Below are 24,155 nucleotides of genomic sequence, written 5' to 3' on the forward strand. Positions count from 1 at the left end.
CCATAGAGAGTTGGAACTCAAGCATTGCTTTGCTCTGCTCTGCTCTGCCTCACTATCCTTTCCTAACAATATGCATGTATTGCTTCACCTTACATTGCATTGCTGAGCCCCACTGGAGTTGATGCCATAGAGAGAACTTGCCAAAGAACTTCTCATGAGGTTCCTGCGGCTTCTTGCTGCTTCTGTAGCCTTGGGCCAGTTGTAGCCTTGCTGTTTCTTCTGGATTGAACTGCCCTTGCTGGTTTGTGTGTGGTAACTGCCAAGAGGACTGGACTTCAGCTGCTGGTTCGTATTTGGTGTTTGTGGTAGGACGGAACTGCTGATATCCTGACAACTAAGATTGGACTCAGCCCCAAAGAACTATTTCTAAATATGTCTACTTTCCCCAGGTCCTAACTCTTGTGAGCTCCTGACTCGCCAGCAAAGCAGATGCCACACCAGGATCCTTCTGCACACGTTTATTGGGAGAGCTTGATTGCAGAGGCGAAAAGACCCCAAGCCCAGAACTGGTGCTGCTTATATAGGCCTAGGAGAGGCATGTCTCACACCCAAATTGGTTATGCTTACTACCTCATTTGCATGTCTCACATCTGATTGGTTAACATACCTCATTTGCATGTCTCACATCTGATTGGTTATATTCTCAAAACCTCATCTTGGCAAAATAACTTTACTGCATATGTACACATTGGGTGTCTACCCAAACTTATGCGTGGTGGCCAGCGGTAGCCAGCGCCACCCTGCAACGGCACATGTGGCTTCCCACACTAACAACTTTTCTTTTCCACTACCTCTGGTGGGTAGTGAGCTAGAGGGGAGGTTGAACGCTTATTAAAGTATCTTGAGAAAAATTTATGCCTACAGGTTCTTCACAGACTCATGAATTAAAGCCCTAATTTCCAATTTAGGGTTCTGTTTGGGAACTTTTCGGGGGTAGGACCAGCATGAGGGGATCTGGTCCTTGGAGACAGCTTGACTCTGCCTCCTTCATCTCTCTTTCTGCTCCTGCTGATGAGCAGGTGCAGAATCTCCCCCAGCATCAGGAGGCTCTCCCCAAGCACATGTCACAGTGCAGCTATGGACTGACCCCTTGCTTTGTGCCTGTGTCTTTCCACAGGGTCACTGTTGTATTATATGAGATGAGAGAGTCAACTGCAAAGTAAAATTAAGCCAGCAGGATGGTTTCTAGTAATACATTTTACTTATTTCAGGAAATCCAAATTATGTCATTTTAATGTGTGCTCAGTGTGAACATGGTTCTTAACTGTTTTTCCGTTGTACTGGGCATCAGAGACTAGGTAAGATGAAGCAAATGAGCCCCAGCAGGAACTTCTTCAGAAAGAGAGGTCTCCTCAAGCAGGATGCCACAGGCAAATACACACAGCGACAGCTCAACAGGTGTTCTCATTCTTGTCAAACCACCTCTCTGGGGACACTGTTAAAATCATCAGAACCCAGCGTAAGATTAGTTCTTAGCAGTTCATGACTGAATGAGTTCTCTTCAAGGACAAACTTATATGGAGCTCAGATCAAGGAAATGAAAGGTGGTTGTTCTTTCCTTTCCACAGAATGGTAGCGACTCCGAAAAGACACAGCAAATTATGTCTTCATGTAGATGTTTATACCACGTATTACCATACTTACTTGTGCTCATATATGTACATGCGTGTGCTGATAAGCTACAGGGAACCTGGGAAAATACGCAGAAGTCTAGTAAGTCATTCAGGAGTTCAATCAGCATAGGAAATATTTACAGAGCTAAGAAAGGTAAAGGTGGGGCAAGGGATCAGGAGTTAAGAGCACATGCTGCTTTCAAAGATTACCTGGGCATCAGTTCACAACTGCAGGTAAATACAGATCTAAGAGATCTAACACATCCGCCCCCTGCTGGCAACTCCCCCATGTGCTCACACTCCCACACAACGCACATGAATGTGTGTGCAAGTCCAGCTGGGGTTTAGAGGGTCCCAGAGGACCTGGAGCCGTAGAAGTGAAGAATTGTCCACTTAGCTGGGGAGGTAGGGTAGCCCTGAATATAGTCTGAGCCCAGATCCCCAGGCCCCCAGCACATTGCTGGGTAAATGTAGCCAGAAGTATATTCTCTTACATCCATAGCTTCATTATGTTTGTAAAGCACAAATTGGGCTGTTGCCCATGCCACCCAGGGAGAGGATTAAAACAATCATTCCTGTGTTGGACCCAGAACTCAGTAAATAAGTAATCTATTTTATCTATATTTAAAAGAGGCTGTTTTTAGATGACAGATATGTACATATTAAGAATAACCACTTATTGATTAGAATTATTGATAGTCTTCTCTTTATACTACAGTGGTCATTGTCAACAGGTGACCTCATTTACTGGAATGGTAAAATGAATTGCAACCTTTCACCTCCCTTTGTGTTCCTACTGGCTATTACTTGTAAATAAGTTTGGTTTTCTATAATCCTAAAACTATGGCTCAGCCAGTATAATCCCCTATGAACACACATGCTTGCGCGTGCGTGTGCACACACACACACACACATACACACACACACACACAGAGCCTGATTTCAACCCACCCAGCAGAGCACACTACCCTGTTGCCATCTGAGTTCAGTTGGACTGAAAGGCCAATGTCTTTAGCTGTAGCAGTCCTTAAGAGAGAAGTGTGTTTAATACAGGTCGTTAGTACACTGTGTTAATGTTTGCATTTCCACAATTTGGGGGATTCATTTCACCCTGTCTTCAGTGGACTGGCAGCTGTCCATGAAAGCCAAAGTGCTGGACTGACACCAGCCTAACCCTCCTCAAAGAGTGTGCACTTAGCCACAGCACTGAGCTAAATTGTTACCATCACAGCCTTTTAGAATGGGAGATGGTAAGTACCTATGTAACCCAAAAGTGATGTTTGAAGAACTTTGAAAATAGTGGTTGTTTAGCAAGATCATGGGTGCACTGAGTTCCAATTACAGGCCTTCTTCCCCAACCTGTATGATACTAGGCTTCCCCGCAGGAAGCAGTTTTGAAGCACTTCTTCCTGTGGGAAGAGAGAGTCTCACAAGACCCAGGAAGCTCCTGAACTGAACAGTACGAGGCTCGTGAGGCCCTTCCCAAGGTTCTATGAGCAGTAAAGCACGTTGCTGTGGAAGAGCGGGGCCTCCTGCATGTTTACTAACGAGAACCTTCACAACTGAAATCAGGTTTTGTGTGGTCATTAAATTGTGCTTTGTCTGACAGAAGCATCTGCAACCTATTTGCTACTAGGACATTAAGTTTTAAGGACACACAGAGGCCCACACAGCTGCATGCATGCATGCATACATGTGGGTATACATGCTTGCCAAGTCTTGTAACCACCATGAGATGCCTTCAGCTCTCTCAGTGGTAAGGCCAGGTCTCCGAACGCAAGTGATTCAGAACTGCCAGGTCCTGACAAGGACTGGAAACTGAAATTGCTCTCTTGCAGGTGTCCACGTTTGGTTAAATCTTCAAATTAACCGCTTCAAATAAGGACTTAATTTAGATTTAATAGGACAGCCAAGGGCTTCTAATTAAAGAGAGAATGATTCTCAAAAAGGCTTTTACTGGGGTCTTAACAGCTGCGTAATAGCAGATCCGTCACAGCTGCCGAGCCGAGCGTCACACCCAGGTTTGCTCATCAGTGCGTTTCACGCTTATGAACCGCCTGTCATGGGGAGGGCCAGGACCTGGCAGAGCTGGACTTCATACTGCTGAAGGCAGACAATACTGGCATTCTGATTTCCTCACTTTAAATTGCTGACTCATTTTACTATTGATATTTTCTTTTTCTACCTTGGTGTAATATGGTTCTTATTTTAAGTGTGCCATCGAATTTTTGCACGTATTTACGGGCCCATCTCTCTTTACATTATATTGAAAACTTAATGATAAATATTTCAGTGGTTCCTTTGCTATTCTTTGAGAATTTGTACAATGTGTTTTGATCATAATCATCTCTTCCCCAAAGTCTTTTCAGATCCCTGCCCCCTCTACTTTCCGTTTAGCTTGTGTCCTTTATATTTTCCACAAGTCCAATTTCTGTTGCTCATAGATTCTTGGTCTGTGGTCTTCCACTGGAGCATGGTCACCTAGGGGCAGGATTTCATGCCCAGCTTTCCCCTTCATTCTGGAATTCGCTCTGGCTTGAGCTTACGCATGTTATCACAATCACTGTGAGTCCGTATGTTCTGCTGTCCTCCTGTGCCCAGAGGACACTCTTCCCTTGTATTCATCCATTGCCTCAGGCCCTTACTGTCTTTTTATGCTTCCACAGCATCCTCTGAGCCGTGGGAGGAGGCGTGTGGTAAAGATGCTTCACTTGGGCAAAGTAGTCTAAAGTCTCCTCTTTTGTCTTAGCTGGTCGTTGGTCTCTGTCTTTATCCCCATCTAATGTAAGGAGAAATTTCTATGATAAGGGTTGAGAGATGAATGTATGGTTATTGCAATAAGTCATTAGAAGTCAGGTTAATCTTATGTCCACTTAGCAGGAAAATAGCAGTAGGTTTTTCTCCCCTTGGGCCTATGTCTGACTGTAGACTCTTAGCCTGACTATGGTGCCACATCTCGGCTTTATCTGGCGGAATGGGCCTTACATTCAGTCATCAAGTGGTTGATTATTTTATTCTTCTGATGCTTGATCCACCTTTGCACCTGTAGGCATGTCTTAACAGCCAATTGAGATTGAAGTTCTAAGTTTTTATTGTACATGTAAAACTATCTGTTGTGTAAAACTCACATTGAAAACTGCATGCATCCTTTAAAATGTTGGCTAATTGACCTATGCTGATCTATCTCTTGACTTAGAATATGGTGTCTTACTAAACACTGGCTGCTATAGCAAAGTGTCAGAGGCTTGCCCTCAAAGAACAGAGGTTTGCTTTCCTCTAGTTCTAGAAGCTGGATGTCAGACCAGGGGCCAGATGAATGGATTCTTGAGAAGGCTCCCCTCCTGGAGTGCAAATGACTGCTTTCTTACAATCATCATGGAGTGGAGGGAACAGCTTTTTGGTATCTCTTCTTGTGCAGCATTAATAAAATCACTCATTCTCATGACCTCTTCTCAAACTACTTACCTCTCAGGGGCCCAACTCCAATACCATCTCCCTATTGATGTCAGACTCTCAGCATATGGGGCTCAGAGGGCCACAGTTCAGCCCATTCCTATAATAGTTAGTGCAAGAATAAAATATGGCATTTATTTCTTACAAGGATCAGATATAGACATATATACCCCATGCAACCTCAGGGGAACCACAAGGACATGAGAGTCAGCTTTCAGTAGCCGCGATTTCCAGCTGAGGGAAGTGAGATTTAGAGAATCCAGCAGCTCTCAGATGCAAGCTGACATGCAGGCATCCTTTGCCCTTACTCAGATCATGCCACCAGTAACACACAAGAACATGTGCACACATGCACCAATTTGATCATCTATAACTACCTACTTTTCAGAACTGTGCTTCACCCCAGTTCCATTAAACCACCACCTTCTTAAAAAAACTATCGGTCTTATTCACCTAAAAGATGAAAAAACTCCTGATGCCACAAACTCCCCAAGATACCTGCTGAGTCCATCGTCAGATACTTAGTTTCTTGTGTGTATGTAGGTTCTGGCCATTGTAGTAAAAAAAACCCTCACCCAGCTAAACCCAGGAGAAGACAAAGGATCTGTCTCTGCAAAGACAACTTAGGCTGCACATAACTTACCTGTGGCCATCAGCAGCCTGTGCCCTACAGCCTCCTCCTATGAGTTTCTAACATGGCTGTGCCCTGGGATATCAGAAGCAGGCACTGAGCCAGCAGCCAGCCTACAGAAACTTCTGGTAGGTACATTTCTTGAATCATCTGTCAGACATAGAGGTGAGTAACCCTGATTCTGCCATTGTTAAATACATGTGTGCACACAAACATAAACACACACACTCACACACACACACACCATTCCTTGTACACTCAGAACTCTGAGCTAGGTTGGTATAACCGTAATGCTTTTCAGCATCAGTAGGTAGTTTTTCCAGTATGTGATCAAGTAGATGGAGTCACTTCCTGATCCCTTCTCTGACCCAAAATCTGATGTAGGAGGCACAAGGTCACCCTTCCTCCTTTCAGCCTGTCATCTTCATGGCCAGTGAAACATCCCTCTGTAATTCAGCCCATATCCAGTTCACCAGGGGTGAGATGGATTTCCATCCGTGAAGGGCAGTGGCAGGTGAGGTTCCGCTGGGACGGTCACCTTAGAGACACACACAGGTACCGCAAGGACAGACTAAGCAATCTTATCTGCTTTTGTTTTCCATTGAACAAAAACCAGTTAGGTTCATGAACCACGACTACTGTATTTTCAACCCGAGCGCAAGTTTGAAATATTAATGTGATGTAATTCATCATTAAAAACTGGAAAGGTGTTCACATACGTGCGTTTGAACCCTCTGCATCACAATTCAGAAGCAGAGATTAAGCTAAGGCACACTTGGAGTCTGAAGGTTCACTTTTCTGCTTTTCTTGATTCCAATGACTAATGTGCCAATGGGAGATGGGAGGTAACGGTCCACAGAGACACAGGCTGCAGCCCTCAAGGGCATCTTCTGCCCTAGTCAGTGTCTCGCGTCCACCCCAATACAAAGAGTGAAAGCAAATCAAGGAGCAAGCAGCTGTGCTCTGGGTTGCTGGTGCACTTCTGAGACTGAGGCCTCCTCTGCATGAGAAAGGGCAAATGCACAAGGGCACTGTTCACTTCTGCCTAAGCACGTCCCATCTTTGTCAGCCAGAGAGGAAGTTTTAAGCAAATGACAGACAGCAGGAGTCATTGTGAAAGCACCCATCTGAATTAAAAGAAAAAGTCAATGTTGCTCCTGGAGTCTTGTTGCTTGGGATGTTGGGAAGTCCTCTCCAGAACACAGTCTAGAGAGGATTACTAAGAGAGAGAGGCTCCTGTTTGTTGGAAGCTACAATGTGGGAGCTGCTGCTTACAATTAGCCATCCAAATAATGCTGTTAGCCATACACAGGACTAGGGCTACCTAAGGAAAGGGTTTTTCTGCCCCACATTTTTCCAAACTGCGCTTCCCTTTGACAGTTGCTAAGTGGAATGTTTGCAGGCATTTTGACTTTGTTCCTTCCTAATGCCGTTTTCACTACAACCAACTGGTTCCTTTTTCTTCGTCAGAAGCTGAAGCAGCAAGGGGAGCCGCAAGACGATGCATGCCGCATCCTGCTGTAAGGTATCTACACCGTGTGCCCGCGAGGAACTGGGGCGCACAGCTGGGTCTCAACATTAATTCCTCAATAATTAATAACACCCTCTGAAACTTTAATGGCAAGTTGATAAGTAATGGTCGGGCTGCCATCTCACCTGATTGTTCACGTAGCAAGTTGCCTGGAAATGTTTTCGTTGTTCCGGCTGAACCCAACATAATGGAAGAGTTTAATGAAATGCTAAGCTGCTATCTAGGCACTTAGCACCAAGCAAAAGTGAGCAAAAGGCAGACTAGGCCCAGTGGTTCAGTACAGCAGCCAATGTTCCAACCCTACCTGAAGTAAGAATACCAGGATGCTCTTGAGACTTGTTTGCTATTCGGAGAATCTTGATGAAGGGAAAAATAGAAAATGCTGAGGTGCTCTGGAAACAAGATGCAGCACCCACAATGGATGCTAAGGCAGACAGGCATGGTTCCTGGGAGAAGGGTGTTTCTAATAAAGGTGTGTCAAAAAATGATTGATGCTTTGTGGGTGACATACACAAGTCCTGGAGCTAGAACATGGGTATTGAACGTGGAGCCATGACATTGTACCTTTTCTTAGGATCTGATCCAGATACTACCAACCAATTACCACTGTCTCTAAGCATCCCTGTATTATAAGGTATGTCCCTAAAGTATTCATGTCCCTGAGCTGTCTCTGTCCTTCCATGCATCACAGTCCCCCAAGAATCCCTGTACCACCAGTTGTCACTGTCCCCCCTGCCCAAATATCCCTGCTACAGACAGGTGTCTCTGTGCCTCCACAGCATGCACATAGTGTCTTCCTAAACTATGTTGCCCCTTAAGACATCCCTGTCCCATGAGTGTCCTTTCCTCCCTGCTGAGGTATGGTCAGTCCAAATCTATCCAGCCTGGTTTGGTTCTTGCTGTTTTGAAAACAAATATTTGTCAGGTTTATTCACGGGCTTGGCAGGAGTCCTTTGTTGAAACAAGTTTGCAACAAGAATCTTAGGCTATGTTACTGTCTTTCTGCTTCTTAAACATGCATGTGTGGGCATGTGTGGCTTGCTTATTATAATTGTCTGTAAACGGGTGCTAAATTTTCCCATATCTCCTACATTGTAAGATGATATGTAAACAACTTTCTCCTTTATTTTATTGGAGGAATGAAATGTATCATTCTTCATTCGGACATTAGAGTCGGCTACTCCTGAAATCAGCCAAATTTTATGTGGAATTTCATGATATTTACTGTGTTAGTAGATTCCCAGGCAATGGCTAATGGGGCTTGGGATATATTTTTAGTTTTCAATGTGTTTTTAATTTCATGACAAATTTAAGACTATTAGAATTAAAATAATCTACTTCCTACTTTGAGGAAGTTGTATTTTCATATACTTTAACCATTCTTTTTTTTTAAAAAATTGTTTACCAATGTTGTCCGGAATGCTAATTATTTTTAATGTCTGTGAGATCAATGCAATACTAATTTTGCATTACTGAAGAAGTTTTCTGCTATCCGCCCTTCTTAGACCTCAGCATGTTTATTGATTGCTTTAGCTTATTCAAGCCCTTGTCTTATGATAACTATTTATATTATCTTATTAAGATAATTTTCATCACCTTTCACTCCTATTTTTATTATGCTTCCATTTTTCATAATTAATGACACGAGTTTTCTTTAGGCAAGGCATTTGATGTGTTAGCTTCTTTATGGGACATCTCTACCTTTACTTCAAAAGAGCTCCCAGGTGATATGCACAGACCCTTCAGGACATAACTATTTGTGGCTATGTTGTTTGACTTGGGTTTGGGTGACGATTCTCCAACTCCTTTTAGTGGATTAGATTTCCATTGCACTTGGAGTGTACACTGCTCAAGACTTGGTGTGGACATGTGTTATACTGATTTCACAGCCCTCCATGCAGCCAGTGCTGCCTGCTATCCTGGAAGAAGGAATTTTCTGCAGTTCTAAATGCAGTGTTGTGTGTGGAGGCTGTTGACGGACTTGGACCTTCTTCAGCAGAGCTGAATTTTCCCCTGATAAATGCCACATTCTCTAAATATAAGTTTTGAACATTTTACTTCCTTTTGGTGTCTTTTGGTTTGTATTTTATATGCTGAAGATAGATTATAAGAAAGGGTTGGAAACTGACACTTTTTATTAAAACCCACTATACATACATATAGTGGGTTTTAATAAATATAAAATATTATAGAGGTAAAAATTTGTATATATTTTAAAATAATATATATATAATTTTACCTCTACATATATATATATATATATATAAAATTTTGTATCTTCCTTTCTCTTTATTTTCTCTCTTACCATCTCTAGTTTGATTACTTTGGGTCTTTTCTCTGTATTTTGGTTAATTTGGCTAATGGTTTGTCAACTGTGAATCTTTTCGAAGGCCCACCCCTCCATTTCATTGCCTCTTTGTATTGTGATTTGTCTGTTTCTATTTTATTCACCTCTGCTCTGTTTGTAACTGTTTCTTTCCATCCACATCTCTTGAATTTGGTTCATTCTTTTTTTTTTTTTTTTTTTTTTTTGAGACAGGGTTTCTCTGTGTAGCCCTGGCTGTCCCGGAACTCACTCTGTAGACCAGGCTGGCCTTGAACTTAGAAATCCACCTGCCTCTGCCTCCCGAGTGCTGGGATTAAAGGTGTGCGCCACCACACCCAGCTTAATTTGGTTCATTCTTGTTCTTTCAAGGTCTTAAGGTACTTTTTAAATGTAGACACTGAGGACCATAAACATCCCTCTTAAGACTGCCTTCACCATGCCTTATTGATGTGCTTACACGGTGTTTGCGTTTCATTTACGTCTAGGAATCTTTCTTATCTCATTCTTGATGTCCTCCGAACCATTTATCAATGTGTTGCTCAAGTTCCATCCATGTGTGCATTTTCTGTACTTTCCTCTGATGTTAATTAATACACAGTTTTAATCAATTTTTTGATTAAAAAAATACAGCATGCTATTTCAATGTGTTAAGACTTTATGTCCTAATATGCAATTTAGAAGAAATTTCTATGGGGTGCTGAGAAGGATATGTATTCTTCACACTTCAGGTGAAGTTCTCTATAGATATCTGTTGGGTCTGTCTGATTTATGATGTCTTTGAACTCCAATAGTCCTGTGTTCATCTTGTGTATAAATAGCTTACCTATTGGTAAGAGTGGGATGTTATATGTATGGAGTTAGTCTGTGGTTTACCTCTAGTAGTGTTTCCTGAAATTCTGTGCACCTGTGTTTGGTGCTTGTAATAGCCCTTGGGGGGTTGTTCCCTTAGTGAGTATAAAGTGACCTTCCTTATCTTTTCTGATTGTTGATATGTGCAGTCTCTAATGTCATATATTAGAATACTGAAATGTAAATTCCTAGTCGCATTGGTTTGGAGTACTTTGTTTCTATCCTTTTCCTCCAAGAAGTTACCTGTCTTTGATGCTTTGGGGTGTTTGATGGAGGCAACAAAAAATGATGTATCCAGTTTTTAAATTCAATCTCCCCGTCTGTTTTGTTTTTTAAATTGGGTTGTTGTGATCATTAATAATCAGAATTATTATTAACAGTTTTGTATTAATTCCTGTCATTTTGTTGGCTTTGTGGTATGGTGTTTCAAGGACCACGTTTAGTTTACTGTCCTAGTGTATTTTCTCTCGTGGTTTCTTGTGAGTGTTTATCTTTCTCTCCAGTCTGAAGTATTCCTTTTAGTATCCTCTGTAGAGTTGGCTTAGTGATCATAAATTCCTTTGGTCTGGTGATTTCGTTTTTTGTCTTTCTTTTTTTTTTCATGTAAGGGTTTATTTACCCTTCAACTATAAAATTTGTTTTGTGTCTATAATTGTTTGATCTGGCAGTTGTGATTTTTCATCCCTTAGAATAAATCTATTTAAGCCCTTCTGGGTTTAAATGTGTTTATCAAATAATAAGCTTTTATTCTGGTAGGACAGTCTTTAGATGTGACTTGGCCTTTTTCTCTATAAGCTTTCAATACATTTTCTTTTTCTGTGTCTTTAGTGTTTTAACTCTAATATGTCATGGGGAATTTCTTCGCTCATCTTGCTGATTTGATGTCCTATAGCCCTCTTCTACCTAAAAGTACCTTGTGCCTTTCTTTCTCTACATTTGGAAAAATTTATCCTATGATATTACTTGAAACTGTTTTCTATGGTTTTGACCTGCAAGTATTTTCCTTCTCCTAGGCTCATAATTTGTAGGTTTTTGTCTTTTCATGTTTTCCCAAACTTCCTGCGTATTTTTTTCATGTGTTTATTTTTTTAATTTCTCATTTTCGCTTAGGGGCTGCTTCTTCAATCCATCTACCAAAAGGCCTAAGGTCAGCCAACATCTGCCTCAACAGGATTTTGATGGCACAGTGTGGCATTTCTTCGGTTAGGACAGCAAACCATGTCACATTTGACCTTTAGTCAAACAAACATTGCCATTCTCCTCAGATACAGTTGTGAGGGATAAAACACAAAAGAAAATATTTCCTCTGGAGGAATAGGCAAACACAGATCCTAAGTAAGTTATTGGGAACATAAAAATGTCCTATTCATAATTTTAATAAGTGTATGTTCCTATACTGCCCGAGTATCCACATGTGTATGTAGCTTGATTACAGGGGTCTTGAGCATCCAGTCCACCACACTGGCCTTCCCAGCCCAGCCATCTGTTCTCAGCACCTTTGGGATCCAGCTTCCAAAAAAATTCAAGTTTTGCTGTCTGAACCATTCCTCTAAAATTCTAAAATTCTCCTCACACTTCCGTTCTCTCCCCAGTGTCCTAGGTGTCTTGTTCATCCCCACTCTGCTCCCCAGGAGAATAAATGCCAGATGTCTGTCTTGTGAGGGAGAATGGCTATTGTAACCCACAGGTGCTCCAAAAATTTGCATCTGTAATTAGATTCCATTGCTGCAAGAACAACAGGACCATTTAACGTGGCGGACAAGGGTTTTAAATAATAGAAACTCCTATTAGGAGAATTTATGAAGAAATGGTGAAAAGTTATACCAATACTGCACACCCTTCGATACCTTCTGCTCAGTGAATATGTAAGTGGTGTTGAATCATTTATGCCAACATGCTGGAAACTGATAAATTTTGAACAAATTTAATTGAAATCACCCCTGGAGTGAGTGTGAAAGAAGGATTAAATTTAATGGCCTCACTGAGTATCACAGCACTAGACCGCTGCCTTCTGAAGTCTATTTTTTTCCCTAAATAAAAGATTCCAAAGCTCAATCAAGAATGAATGTGAGTTTAACCACACCTCAGGAATGGAAAGCATGTAATGAGACTTAAAGAAGATGTCTCACCAGATACCACCAAGTTAAACTTCATTTTCATGGCAGATAGGAGACACTTCTTCACTACAGTGAACATGTCCACATGTCCCTCAGGTGGTCCTCTATCCTCAGGGTCACAAGTGTTCTCAGCACACTGCAGTCTCCTCTGAGAGATCCCTACATTCAAGGACAGTTTGTCACTTTTCTCATTGTTGTGGCGAAACCAGTGACAAGAGCAAGTCAAGGAAGGGTTTATCAGGGTTCAAAGTTTGAGGGTATAGCCTGTCATGATGGGGAAGGCATGGTGGCAGGAGTTTGAGACCGCTCAGACAGTCAGGAACAAGAGGGATCAAAGCCGGTCTCAGCTTGTTTTCTCTCTTTTGTTAATCCTGGGTGTCCTATCCATAGGATGGTGCCTCCCACCTGGGGGATGAGTCTTTCCTCCTCAACTATCCCAATCTAGAAACTCCCTTGTAGATGAGTACAGAAGTTTGTCTCCTAAGTTATCCAGGGAAGGATACTGAAGGATGCCTGCTGGTCACGGTGTTTCCTCTGAGGTGCTGCCTACAAACACAGTCCTCACCCAGCTGGCCAGCTAGTCCTCGGTGTGTGTGTGTGTGTGTGTGTGTGTGTGTGTGTGTGTGTACAGAAAAAGATTATGAGTTCCCCTAAAGTCAGACTCTCCAGTCCCAAGGAGCAGATTGGGTCATGAGGAGGAAGGGTACCTTCCCAGCTAAATGGCTAGCTCACTGTCAAAGAGCACTGGAGTGTCCATGAAGTTCCAGATGCTGGCTGTGCATTGGGTCACTCTGGAACTTTGCTTTTGGAAACAGCTTCAATCCAGCCAAGTACCAGAGCACACAAGGGAACTTTACCTATTAATTCATGGAGGATGCCTTGCCCTAAGACTCCTTTAATTCCTTCTCAGAATCTCATTGGGTGTCAATTTGGGAAATTTGAGAATGCAGCTCTTCAACTGAACTCTCAGTGGCTTTAGGAATGGTGGCTACATGCTCTCCACCTGACATAATGGCTTCAGTGCTGGCTGGGGTCCAAGAGGTGAACCAGGAGGGAAGAGTACTCTCCTACATCCTCAGGGCTTCCTGGATCCTATGTCAGAGCAGCTTGTCCATGGGACACTGATCTACAGGGTCATTACAACTGGAGAGAAGCATGTCATAACCAATGGTGGGACCTTTTATAGAAAGGTATATCACCAATCAGAGGTTTGTCAACACCAGGACCAGTGTCTGCACATACCTGGAGAAGCCAAGTGCTTCTCCCTCACTATAACAAGTGTATGCTGGAAAGCTTTTTCCACACTGCCAAGGATGGATTGTCTGTGGCCAGAGGATATAGGAGCTCTGGTCCTCAAGGTCCTTCAGCATGTGGCAGGATAGAGGTAGTCAGTTCCCAGGAGGGGTGGGGCTTGCTTCATGTACACAATACACAGCAGCATCCATCTCCAGGCATTGGGCAGGGCCAGCAGTCTCCTCCATCACTGTGAAATAAGTGTAATAATATAGGAGAAGAGACTCTGGAATGCTTGTGAGCACTTATGAGCCTCTTCTCATTTCAGGGGAGAACTCATTTCCGAGATCTACAGAAAAAAACAAAACAAAACAAAACAGCTTGTCCCTTGCAACCCCTTGCATCCCCATTCCCTGCTGTTACATGTTACAGACCCTGAAAATAAAAAATAATTCTTCCTTCTCTCTCCTCCCTTCATCCTCCTTGTGACTTCGTGAGCCCCCCAGGCTTATCCCTGGGGTGACATAGCAGAGCATCTCCTTGGCAGACTCAGCTTTGTCCCCGCTGCAAGGAAATGGAAGAAAATGGGTTTGGGAATGGCTGCATGCTCCTGAGAACAGCTCTACCAGTTGATCAGAAGGGCCCCTTCTCCACACCCACCTCGGGCTCAGCCTGGCAGCTTGTACCAGAGATGTTCCTTGGGAGCCACAGCCTATGCTCAGAACCTCATTTCCAAACACAGAGCTATCAGCTGTGTCAGGCACTTTGATTTCTCTGGCTGTCAGGCTTGATTTTCAAATGTAAATGTGCCCCAGGTTAGTCTTAGTAAGTTACCTGGCCAGGGCCCAGGAGCACACCTGTCAGGTGCCGGGCCCCCTGACCTTCCACCTCCGTGTAATCCGTCATGTTCCTCATCAAAGACACCCTCCCACTCGCCCGGAGCCAAATGCAGAATTATCCTAGGAGGAGTTTATGACAAATACAATAATTCCTTTTAATGTGGGGATTGTTCTCTCTCCTGACACATTAAGTACTGTATGGCACTAGGAAACAGCCATTATGTCTACAATTACCATCTTATATTTACAGCACACAATGAATCCTTTAACCGGAGTAAGGGAGCGGTGTTTCCTCCACAAGGCTCCTCTGATGCTGAGCTGTGGAGAAGTGAGCATCTCGAACATTCATCCCGGGCCAATGTTCTCAAGCAGGCTGCGCAGTCTCCCGGAAGTGTTTCTGCCAAGACGACCGCCCCTACCCACCGATCTTCCTTCATAATCTTAAGAGAAGTTTGATGCGCCGTGGGAAAGCTGGAGCTTCTCCCCCAGTCGTCTGCCTCATTGTGAGCCACTGAGACCATTTGATGCTCACACCCCTTGATGTTGGAGTCTTCGATAGAAAGGTGGTCATCAAAACACCCCTAAAAGGGGCCTTTCATACCTGGCTTTGCTTGCATCTTCCACAACCCCATAACCATAGTCAGAAACAAGTCTGAAAGCTCGGTTACTGGGCCACCTTTAATCCTATCTCTTCCACAAATATATTGTTCTGCATGGCCTTTCTACACCACAGGGTTTTCCTAAAACCTCTCTGGGCCCAGAGAAGCCAGGCAGTTGGCAGGAAGTTAACAGGGCTGTTATGTATGCAATGTGAACTGAACCGGACCCCAACTCAGTCCATAGGTTAAAGCCCTTGGGGCCTGGTGGGAGTGTGTGGATGGGCCTGTGGAAGGTGATGCTACAGAGAAGAAGTTGTGGGGTGGGTGACTAGAGGGGAAAGTGCCTTTTCAAAGGAGTTGCCAGAGAGCGTATTCTCTCTGCCATGTGAAAAACTGCAAGATGGCACCTGTCCATAGCCCAGAATGTCCAACCAGGCCACTTGTGTGTTGGCTACCCAGAATTGAAAGTGCAGTCTCCGTTGCTTCCATATCCAGGGATAGTATTATGTGATGAACTGAGCTGCCATCCAAGGCGATTTCTGGCTTGATTTGTGTAAACTCCTTCTTCAATTTGTAGTATGTCGGGAGTATCACTGCTGGTCACCAGTTACTCTTAGCATACCACACCCATGCTCTGGCCAGTCATGAAATCACCCCTCACAGCAAACTAGCAATTGCAGAATGGCACCTTTAAAAGGGAAAAACTGGACTTTTAAGAAGGCTCAACAGGTAAAGGTGCTGGACAATCCTGGCCAATTCAATATGATCCCCAAAATTGGACCGATCCTTATGATCTGAGTTTGATTCCTAGATCTCCTGAGTTGAACCCACATTTTCCTCTGGCATCTACTCATGTGCCCTGGCACACATGCACAGACACCCACACAAACAATAAATATAGTTTAAATTTTTAAGAACAAAATTATAATTTTGCTTCCCAGATTTTCTCTCCTCAATCCTATTTTGTCTGTACAGTTATTCTCAAGTATTTATGTACACATTTGTTTGTTTACTTGTTTTTGAGTTTCAAACATATCATTCTTATTTATAAATGCCATAGGAGATTTTGTGTGCCGTCATACAGAATTGCATAATGTGGAGAGAACACAGTCACAGCTTCTTTTTGTGCTGTGGGAAGCCATACCGAGGCACAAACATCTAGTGTAGAAGAACCTCTTGGCATTTCTTATTTTTATTAGTCTCTTTTCACAGGTTATGATTCCTGCATTTTGACAGATGTAGTGAACTAACATCATTTGAGGTGTGTGCCTCATTTTCTGTCCTTCAGAAACATGGGAGGGACTGATCAACTTGGTACCTTGATGGAAGTCAGTTCCCATCTGGGTTCCACTGGTCTAGCAGCTTCTACTGTCTTTCAGCTGCCATCAGACTCCAAGGAGCATAGCGATTCAAAGAAAGGCTCACGGAGTTCTATGCAGAGAAGCAAGAACTTTCCCTTCTTGGGTGAGAATGAACTGCAGATCAAACCAGACAAACACAAATTACACCACAGGACTTGGGGTGATTTTGTGAATGAACCACAGGGTCTACTGTGTTAAAAAGAAGAAAGCAAGGAAGAGGAGGAGGAGGAGGAGGAGGAGGAGGAGGAGGAGGAGGAGGAGGAGGAGGAGGAGGAGGAGAAGAAGAAGAAGAAGAAGAAGAAGAAGAAGAAGAAGAAGAAGAAGAAGAAGAAGAAGAAGAAGAAGAAGAAATCAATCAAACACAAGTTCTGTAGAGGTGAGAGGCACCTTGGGGTCTCAGTCAGAGGGAAAGTGGGTCTGAAGCTACTTTGTTGAGAGACATGTGTATTCACAAGCCCGACCTGGTCCTCTGGAAACCTGAGTTGGTCCTTTGGACAATTATAATAAGAAATAAATGCCAGACTGACACAGCTGTGTGTACTCTTCTACATCTGCCGTTGGACAGGAGAAATCAAGGGTTGTGTTGTCCTTAGCCTGAAGAATAGTCTATGACTATCTATCTCCAACATAGCACCATGAAGGAGACTAACTACCTGGTGTTGGATGTTAGATATTTTCTCTTATGAATTAGGCATTCAAAGTCAAAATGCAGGGGGCTCCTTTCCCTGGAAGGGAAGTCTGAGAGTGCAGTGATTTCTTCATGATGCTACCAAGCAACAAGACCACACGAGGGAAGCCATTGGTAAGAATCAACACGGCAGAAGGTTTGATAAATGTTTGTTTCTCTCTCCATTGCACAACTGAAAATGCATGTCTACATGAGAGTCAGCATGCCTTTGAAGATGTTCAAAGACATTCTTCCCACAGTCTGTTTATGAACGCTCCCTGCTAACGGGGCTTATGGGTGTGGCCGAACACCGGGCAAGAGCTGCAGCTTCAGGGAGGAATGTTAAGTTACAGCCATCTATCTATACGTATCTATACATATCTGTATGGATGGCAGTCATTAGCATCACCAAAGCTGGACCCTGCTGGAAGGCTGCGCTTGGGTGAAGTACAGTTTAGATCAGGCTCCGGATCGTCACTGGATGTCTCATTCTGTGACGCCTTCTGCCTTTGGCAAAGGAGGTGTGCGCCCACAGAAGCAAGTGAGACTTTTCTTGCCTTTTCTTTTGTTTAAGGGGTCAGTGGACTTGACTTGAAATGAGACAACGCTAGCAAGTTCCTGCTAGCAAAGTGTGCAATTAGACTAGATCTCAATCTTCCTAATTAATTGAGTTACTACCGGAGAAGAAGCAATGCTGTAAAAGTATGTTGATGTGGGTGGTGTTGCCCTGGGCAATGTAACATGCACACAAGATGAAACCATGATCAAAGAGAGGGAGAGAGAGAGAGAGAGAGAGAGAGAGAGAGAGAGAGAGAGAGAGAGAGAGAGTCTCATTTAGTATAAGATTAAGACACCACATTGCACTGTTTAATGGGAGGAAAAAGTAAAGCGATTCCTGGTTGCACTCTCTTCAGACCTGTCTGAATGGTTAACTATGACTTCACCTAGAGAAACATGTTCTGATGCAGGGGCTTACCCTGCACCTCATGACCCAAGAAGGGGTGATGGGGCAGGTGACTGAAAGCAGTACTTACATGGCTCCATCACAGAAAATCCAGCATGATACTACTGTTAACCAGAGGCTTGCTTCCATGGGTGTAGCTGGTGTGCTACAGTGGTGCCTTCACTGTATTATGGCTGAAGAAAGAGGGGTGCCAGGGGTCTTAGCTGCTTTGTTGTGGGGTGTGCTCTGTGAGCCCAGAGGAGTGAAAGCAGGATATTGGGTGTCCCAGCCTAGCACCAGTAGCATTTGGGGGATAGGTTACTCTTTTTAGGGTTAGCCTTCCAACTCACTGCAGGGTGTTGAATACCATCTCAGCCGATGGCAGCAGCAGCACCAGCATAGAGCCAAACAGGGCCTAACAATGCTGAGTGTCACCAGCTTCTGATGCCCGAAGGCTTCCCTTGTAGCCCTGGAGCTTGGTGCCAGTCTTGGTTTTGCAGAACAAATGTACTGTGATTTTATCCCCATGGATCCCATATCTCTGCAGCAGTGTACAGGTCTTTGGAGCCAGAGTTCTGTCCCCAAACAACTAATAGGGCTAGAATTCTCAGGTATGGGAAGGCTTAGCCAGAGCATGCTCAGTGTTCTGGTGATCACATGGAAAGAGCCGGAGGCATAGGAAATGACTAGGGAGGCACACAGTTAATTATATGCTTCAGACAGCATGGCAATGGCCAACCTACTGATATATCCTGGGGAGACAGTGCCAGGGAGGACAGGCACTAAAGCAAGGGAATCCATGAAGTCTGGAAAGGCAGGGATGGAGCCTGTCCTTGTTGAGTCTCATGCTCAGGTCTCTCTAGTACTCCATAAGCTTCCTCAAAAGAGAGCAGGACTCCACCTTGCTAGGAGGTAGACAACACCCTTTTCCTATGGACACTGAGACAGAGCTCATGCCCTCACAGTTCACTGTTCCGGGGACAGAGCCTTTGAGAGCCCACAACAACACCCCAGTCCCTGGGACATTCTTTGTCAGCTGTAAATAGCAGCAGGAGCTGGGGTGCTGAAGCCACACCAGCAAGAGGATGGAATGCTGGAAGATAGGCCGGAAACATCACTGACACTTGGCATCTGAGGTAGAGGGACAAAGCAAAAGATCTAAGGAGTCAGGGACCAAGGGGCCACCACAAAAAGAAATGTACATGAAGAATAGAGAGTGGAGTCAGAGAGCAAGGGGGCTACTAGGCTTCTCGGAGATGCCCTTGATGGAGGAGGGGTACTGCTCTTGTCCTGTTTCCTCTCATGCTATCCTTCCAACCCCGTGTTTGGAGCACCAGCTCTTGGGGTCCAGCCTTTCCTCTCCATATCATACCTGTTCCACTCCTCCCATACTGCACTCCCAAAGTCCTCCTCAGTCCCCAGGCAGTTAAATCCTGGGAAATCCCAAGCCTTCTCACTGGGAGACATCACAGTGTCTCAGATTCCCCAGGACAAGAAAGAATTGTGACCAGACATTTGTTCAAGGTCACCTAGTACCAGGCAGTGGAGAGGAGAGCCAGCAGCTTCCCCTGCTCTTCCAGGTGGTAACTCCTCTCAAGGAACCTACAGAATCAATTATGCTGAAACCCCTACATTTCCATTGAGTGATTCATGCTGAGACTAATTCATGTGCTATTTAGTGTCATTTAGAATCATCCAGGGACTAAAACAGCCCCACAGAGAACAGATTTAGAAAGTATATTTTAAAGGTAAGGATGAGGCTTTAATACTCCACATGCTTTTAACTCCCTGGGTATGGAATGTCAGCTAAGATTTGAAAGCAGCCATCTAATATCTGAGTGTTGAGAAGAAAAAGTGGCAGAGTGGCCTCCTGAAAGATTAGGACTCAACCTTTTAAAAAATTACAGTTCTCAAATCTGCTATTCAGGTAATTATCAAATAAAAGCATCCTCATGTCTGACTGGGAGGCAGGCATGAAAAGCAAATGGACAAGAACATGCCAAGAGCAAAGCCCATCCCTTCATCCCTCTAGACCAATTTCCCTCCAGGCTAACGGAAAAAGTCCATGCTGTACTGGGCCCAGTGAGTCTGGAACCACCTCACTGGGGCACACAGATCTTCCCAGGCGCCAGATCTGCTGGAGAGATTGCTCTGCGTGTAAAGTGCTAGATCTGCAAGTTCAGTGGCCTGAGTTCAGATTCCCCAGAACCCATGTAAAAAAGGTGAGCCTGGATAGGCACATCCAGAGCTGATCAGTGACTCAGAATGGATGGACTCCCACAGACCACTAGTCAGCCCGTCTAACCAACTAGTGAGCTCCAGGTTCAGTGAAAGATGGGGAGGAACTGAGGAGGAAACTTGGTGGTAACTTCTAGCTGCCTGCATGTATACACATATGAACACACAAAATGTGAACTCTGGAAGCCTAAAGTAGGTGATTGGTTTAAATAGAACCATCTAGAATCTATCAGGAATATGAAGCAGAGTCCCCACGGTTCTGAAGGAAACTCAATGATAGCCAAATCTTTTAACCTGAAATCTGACCTGGCTCAGGCCAGATATTAGATGGGTTAGGCCACCTCACTTAGCCCTTGTGAGTCTGGAAGACTATAAATTTAAACACAGATTTTGTTCACAGTTTCTTCATATAGGAAAAAAGGCGAAGCTCTCAGCACACACTATTTGGAATCTAGATCCAATAGTATAGTCACTATTACATCTGAACAAAGAGTACCAGTTGACTACCAGCCTAAACACAGGCCCTGTGTGTATACTGGAGTGATGTGACATCTGAAAGATCCTAGCATTTAGAAAGAGTGGAGAGGTGGGGTGGAAGAAAGACTTGGGGACTGAGGAAAGAAGATAGGAGGAAGATAGAATGGAGGGAAGGAGTATGAGAGAGACAGAGAGAGACAGAGATTTGGCATGTGTGGTAGTTTGAAAAAATTGGCCTTCAGAAGCTCATAGATTTAAATGCTTAGTCACTAGGGAATGCTACTATTTGAGAAGGATTAGGTTTGGAATTTAAGTAGGAGTGGCCTTGTTGCAGGAAGTGGGTCACTAGGGCTGGGGGTTGAGACCAAGCATCTTTCTTCTCTCTGATTGTGGATGAGGATACAGCTCTCAGCTGCATCTCCAGCACCATGCCTGCCTCCTGCCATGCTCCCTGTCATGATAACGGACTAACCCTCTTGAACTGTAAGCAAGCCCCAATTAAATGCTTTCTTTTATAGAGCTGTCTTGGTAATGGTGTCTCTTCACAGAAATAGAGCACGGACAGTGGATTTATGGCAGGATAGTATTTAAACAAGATGTGTGTACTCTGAGATGATTCGAAAGGTTTTGAAAATGTGATGCTAGATAGATGAGAGTCTGGGTTCGTCATCCACACTGCTGATGGCTCTAAATCCTCATAGAGTGTCTTGCAAGGTGATCCTACTACAAAAGTCAGAAGGAACGAGACCGGCAAGGAAAAGGAGTTCACTGTCATCTGACCAATATCTGCATAGATACAGGCAGAGATGCACGATTGAGGCCTTAGACTAACTGAGTTCATGACATACAAGGAGCCACGGACAGCGCACAACAGGAAAGAGAAGGCAACACTAAATAGTAGAATGTTTGAAGATACAGGAATGTTAAACCCAAAGTGCATCACTTTCTTTCTTTTTTTTTTTAAATAGTATCTTTTTTTTAACGATTTATTTATTTATTTGATATGTATGAGTACACTGTAGATGTTTACAGACGCACCAGAAGAGGGCATCGGATCCCATTACAGATAGTTTTGAGTCACCATGTGGTTGCTGGGAATTGAACTCAGGACCTCTGGAAGAGCAATCAGTGCTCTTAACTGCAGATCACTGACTCAGCACTGACTCCAGCCCAGTCAGTAGAGCATGAGACTCTTAATCTCAGGGTCGTGGGTTCGAGCCCCACGTTGGGTGCAAGTAGTGTATCACTTTCTAACTCGGAGAGATCATAGAAGATATTAGATTCCTTTGCAAACTAATGCTAGGGACAGAGATTCAGGAACAAGACAGGGTCCTCTGAGGGGCTTTTCAAAACCCTGAATCATTTAACCAAGGAGGAAGTGCTATCTTCCTTTCCAGAAAAGCATTACTTAATTGGCAGTTGACAGCCTACTATCAAACCTAGATTTAGAACTCTGGGAAGTTCAGCCACAGCTCCAGGTATTGGAATGATCCACTGACATGACAATAGTCTGCATGAGACAGTGACAGTCTGAGAACATATCCCAGCACCCAAGTCCATATATTTCTGTGTTACTGTATGGCGAGTCCTGGAATTCTTTGGGTAGAGGTGTATGCAGTATCACCTGTCACCTCTGGTCAGGGTTGTCACCTAATGGGAAGAGGACAGGGAGATACTGAGAAATTCAGTGACATAGTACCACTTCACCTGCCAGGCCTGCTGTGCATCAGGCACCACAGACTATCTGCATAGTCACCTCTTCCTGACCCAGGTGCTCAATCCAACACCCTGACATCATGGTCTGAATTGCAGACTTTTAAATATTTAATGTGTGTGGTTATGGAAACTGGATGCTAGAGTACATTTGATCTTGTTCCTTAAAATGTCAAAGGATTAGAGAGGAATGAAATTGCACCGTAGGAAGGTCCTTCAATACAGCAGTGGCTGTGGAGGTGTTTCCCACAACTCTGTCCCAGCTCCCTTGACAGAGATTAATCAGGAGGAACTTGTAGATCTGTGTTCTAAATCTTGTCCTGTCAGCTGAACCTCAACGCAGAGGTTTCCAAACAGGTCCAACTCCAAGATGGTTGCCTCATGGCAAATGAGGCCAACAAGTCAGCCAGTCACAACCAGACTGCAGACGCCCATGCAATGTACAGTAGAGTCACATGGCTTGCTGTTACTGGGCCCGGTGCAGTCTAAATATTTTCCAGTAAAAATGTTGAGGGTCAACCTATGTGTGGCCATCCCAAGCCTGGTCTTTGGGCAGCAGGCCAGTCACGGACCCTCCCCACTGTATCGTTGCAGCTACAAATAACTTCCATTTTATAATACTTTAATAAAGGCTCACCCTAGCCAGCATGCTTGGAAAGGATATTGAACAATCAGGAAAGATAAATTTTTTTGTATCTGAGCTGGTGAAACTCAGAATAGTCAGACACAGAGCAGGTGGCGTCTGGCAAGTAGATGGCATAGACATAAGACTTACGTGCAGCATCACTGCAGAGTTCATATCTCTTCCAAGGATGAAGCAGTTTTCAGAAGCCCTGATGCTTGTGAGTCTGCTTCAACCTCAGGGTTCTGTAGTCACGGTTCAGAACTATGCAGAAATCAGGGATATTGCATCTACGGAGCATCCACATGATGGAGCCAAGGCCATCCCTGGACTCAAGGCAAGTCACAGTGGTCCTGGGGATGGAAAGATCAAGCTTCTGTGACCATAGATGCATTGAAAGCAGCCGTGAAAGAAAATATTATTTAGTGTTTCTTTTGCTGTGGTAAAATACTATAACCAACAACTTGGAGACAAAATCTCGGGTCACAATCCATCTCTGAGGGAACTCAAGGCAGGAACTTAAGATAGAAACTGAAGCACAGGTCATGGAAGAATGCTTCTTATATTTTGTTTCACATAAATCTCTGTGTTTCAGACCCAAGCTCCCAGTCTCTGTCCATACTCGTGTGTGTTCTTCCTGTGTGCTATCTATATCCAAATCTTTTTCTTATAAGACCACATTCACAATGAATTTGGGTCTCTCTACTCTATAATATCTTCATGGACTCCATGTTTATCTTCAAGGATTCTACTTCCAGACAAAGTCAAGGTCATAAGTAGCTAGGTGCTATCATTTCAACAGGGATTTTTAGATATGTAAGTCAAACCTAAACACCCACAGCACAACATCCAGAGGGGGCAGGAAATCGGGCATCCAGAGAGACCACATTTTAATGTATTATTTTAAAATAAGATTAGTGGAAAACTTTACACTAAGAAAAAC

The sequence above is a fragment of the Mus musculus genome, chromosome 13 (genome assembly GCF_000001635.26).
Source record: "Mus musculus strain C57BL/6J chromosome 13, GRCm38.p6 C57BL/6J".
Lineage (NCBI taxonomy): Eukaryota > Metazoa > Chordata > Mammalia > Rodentia > Muridae > Mus > Mus musculus.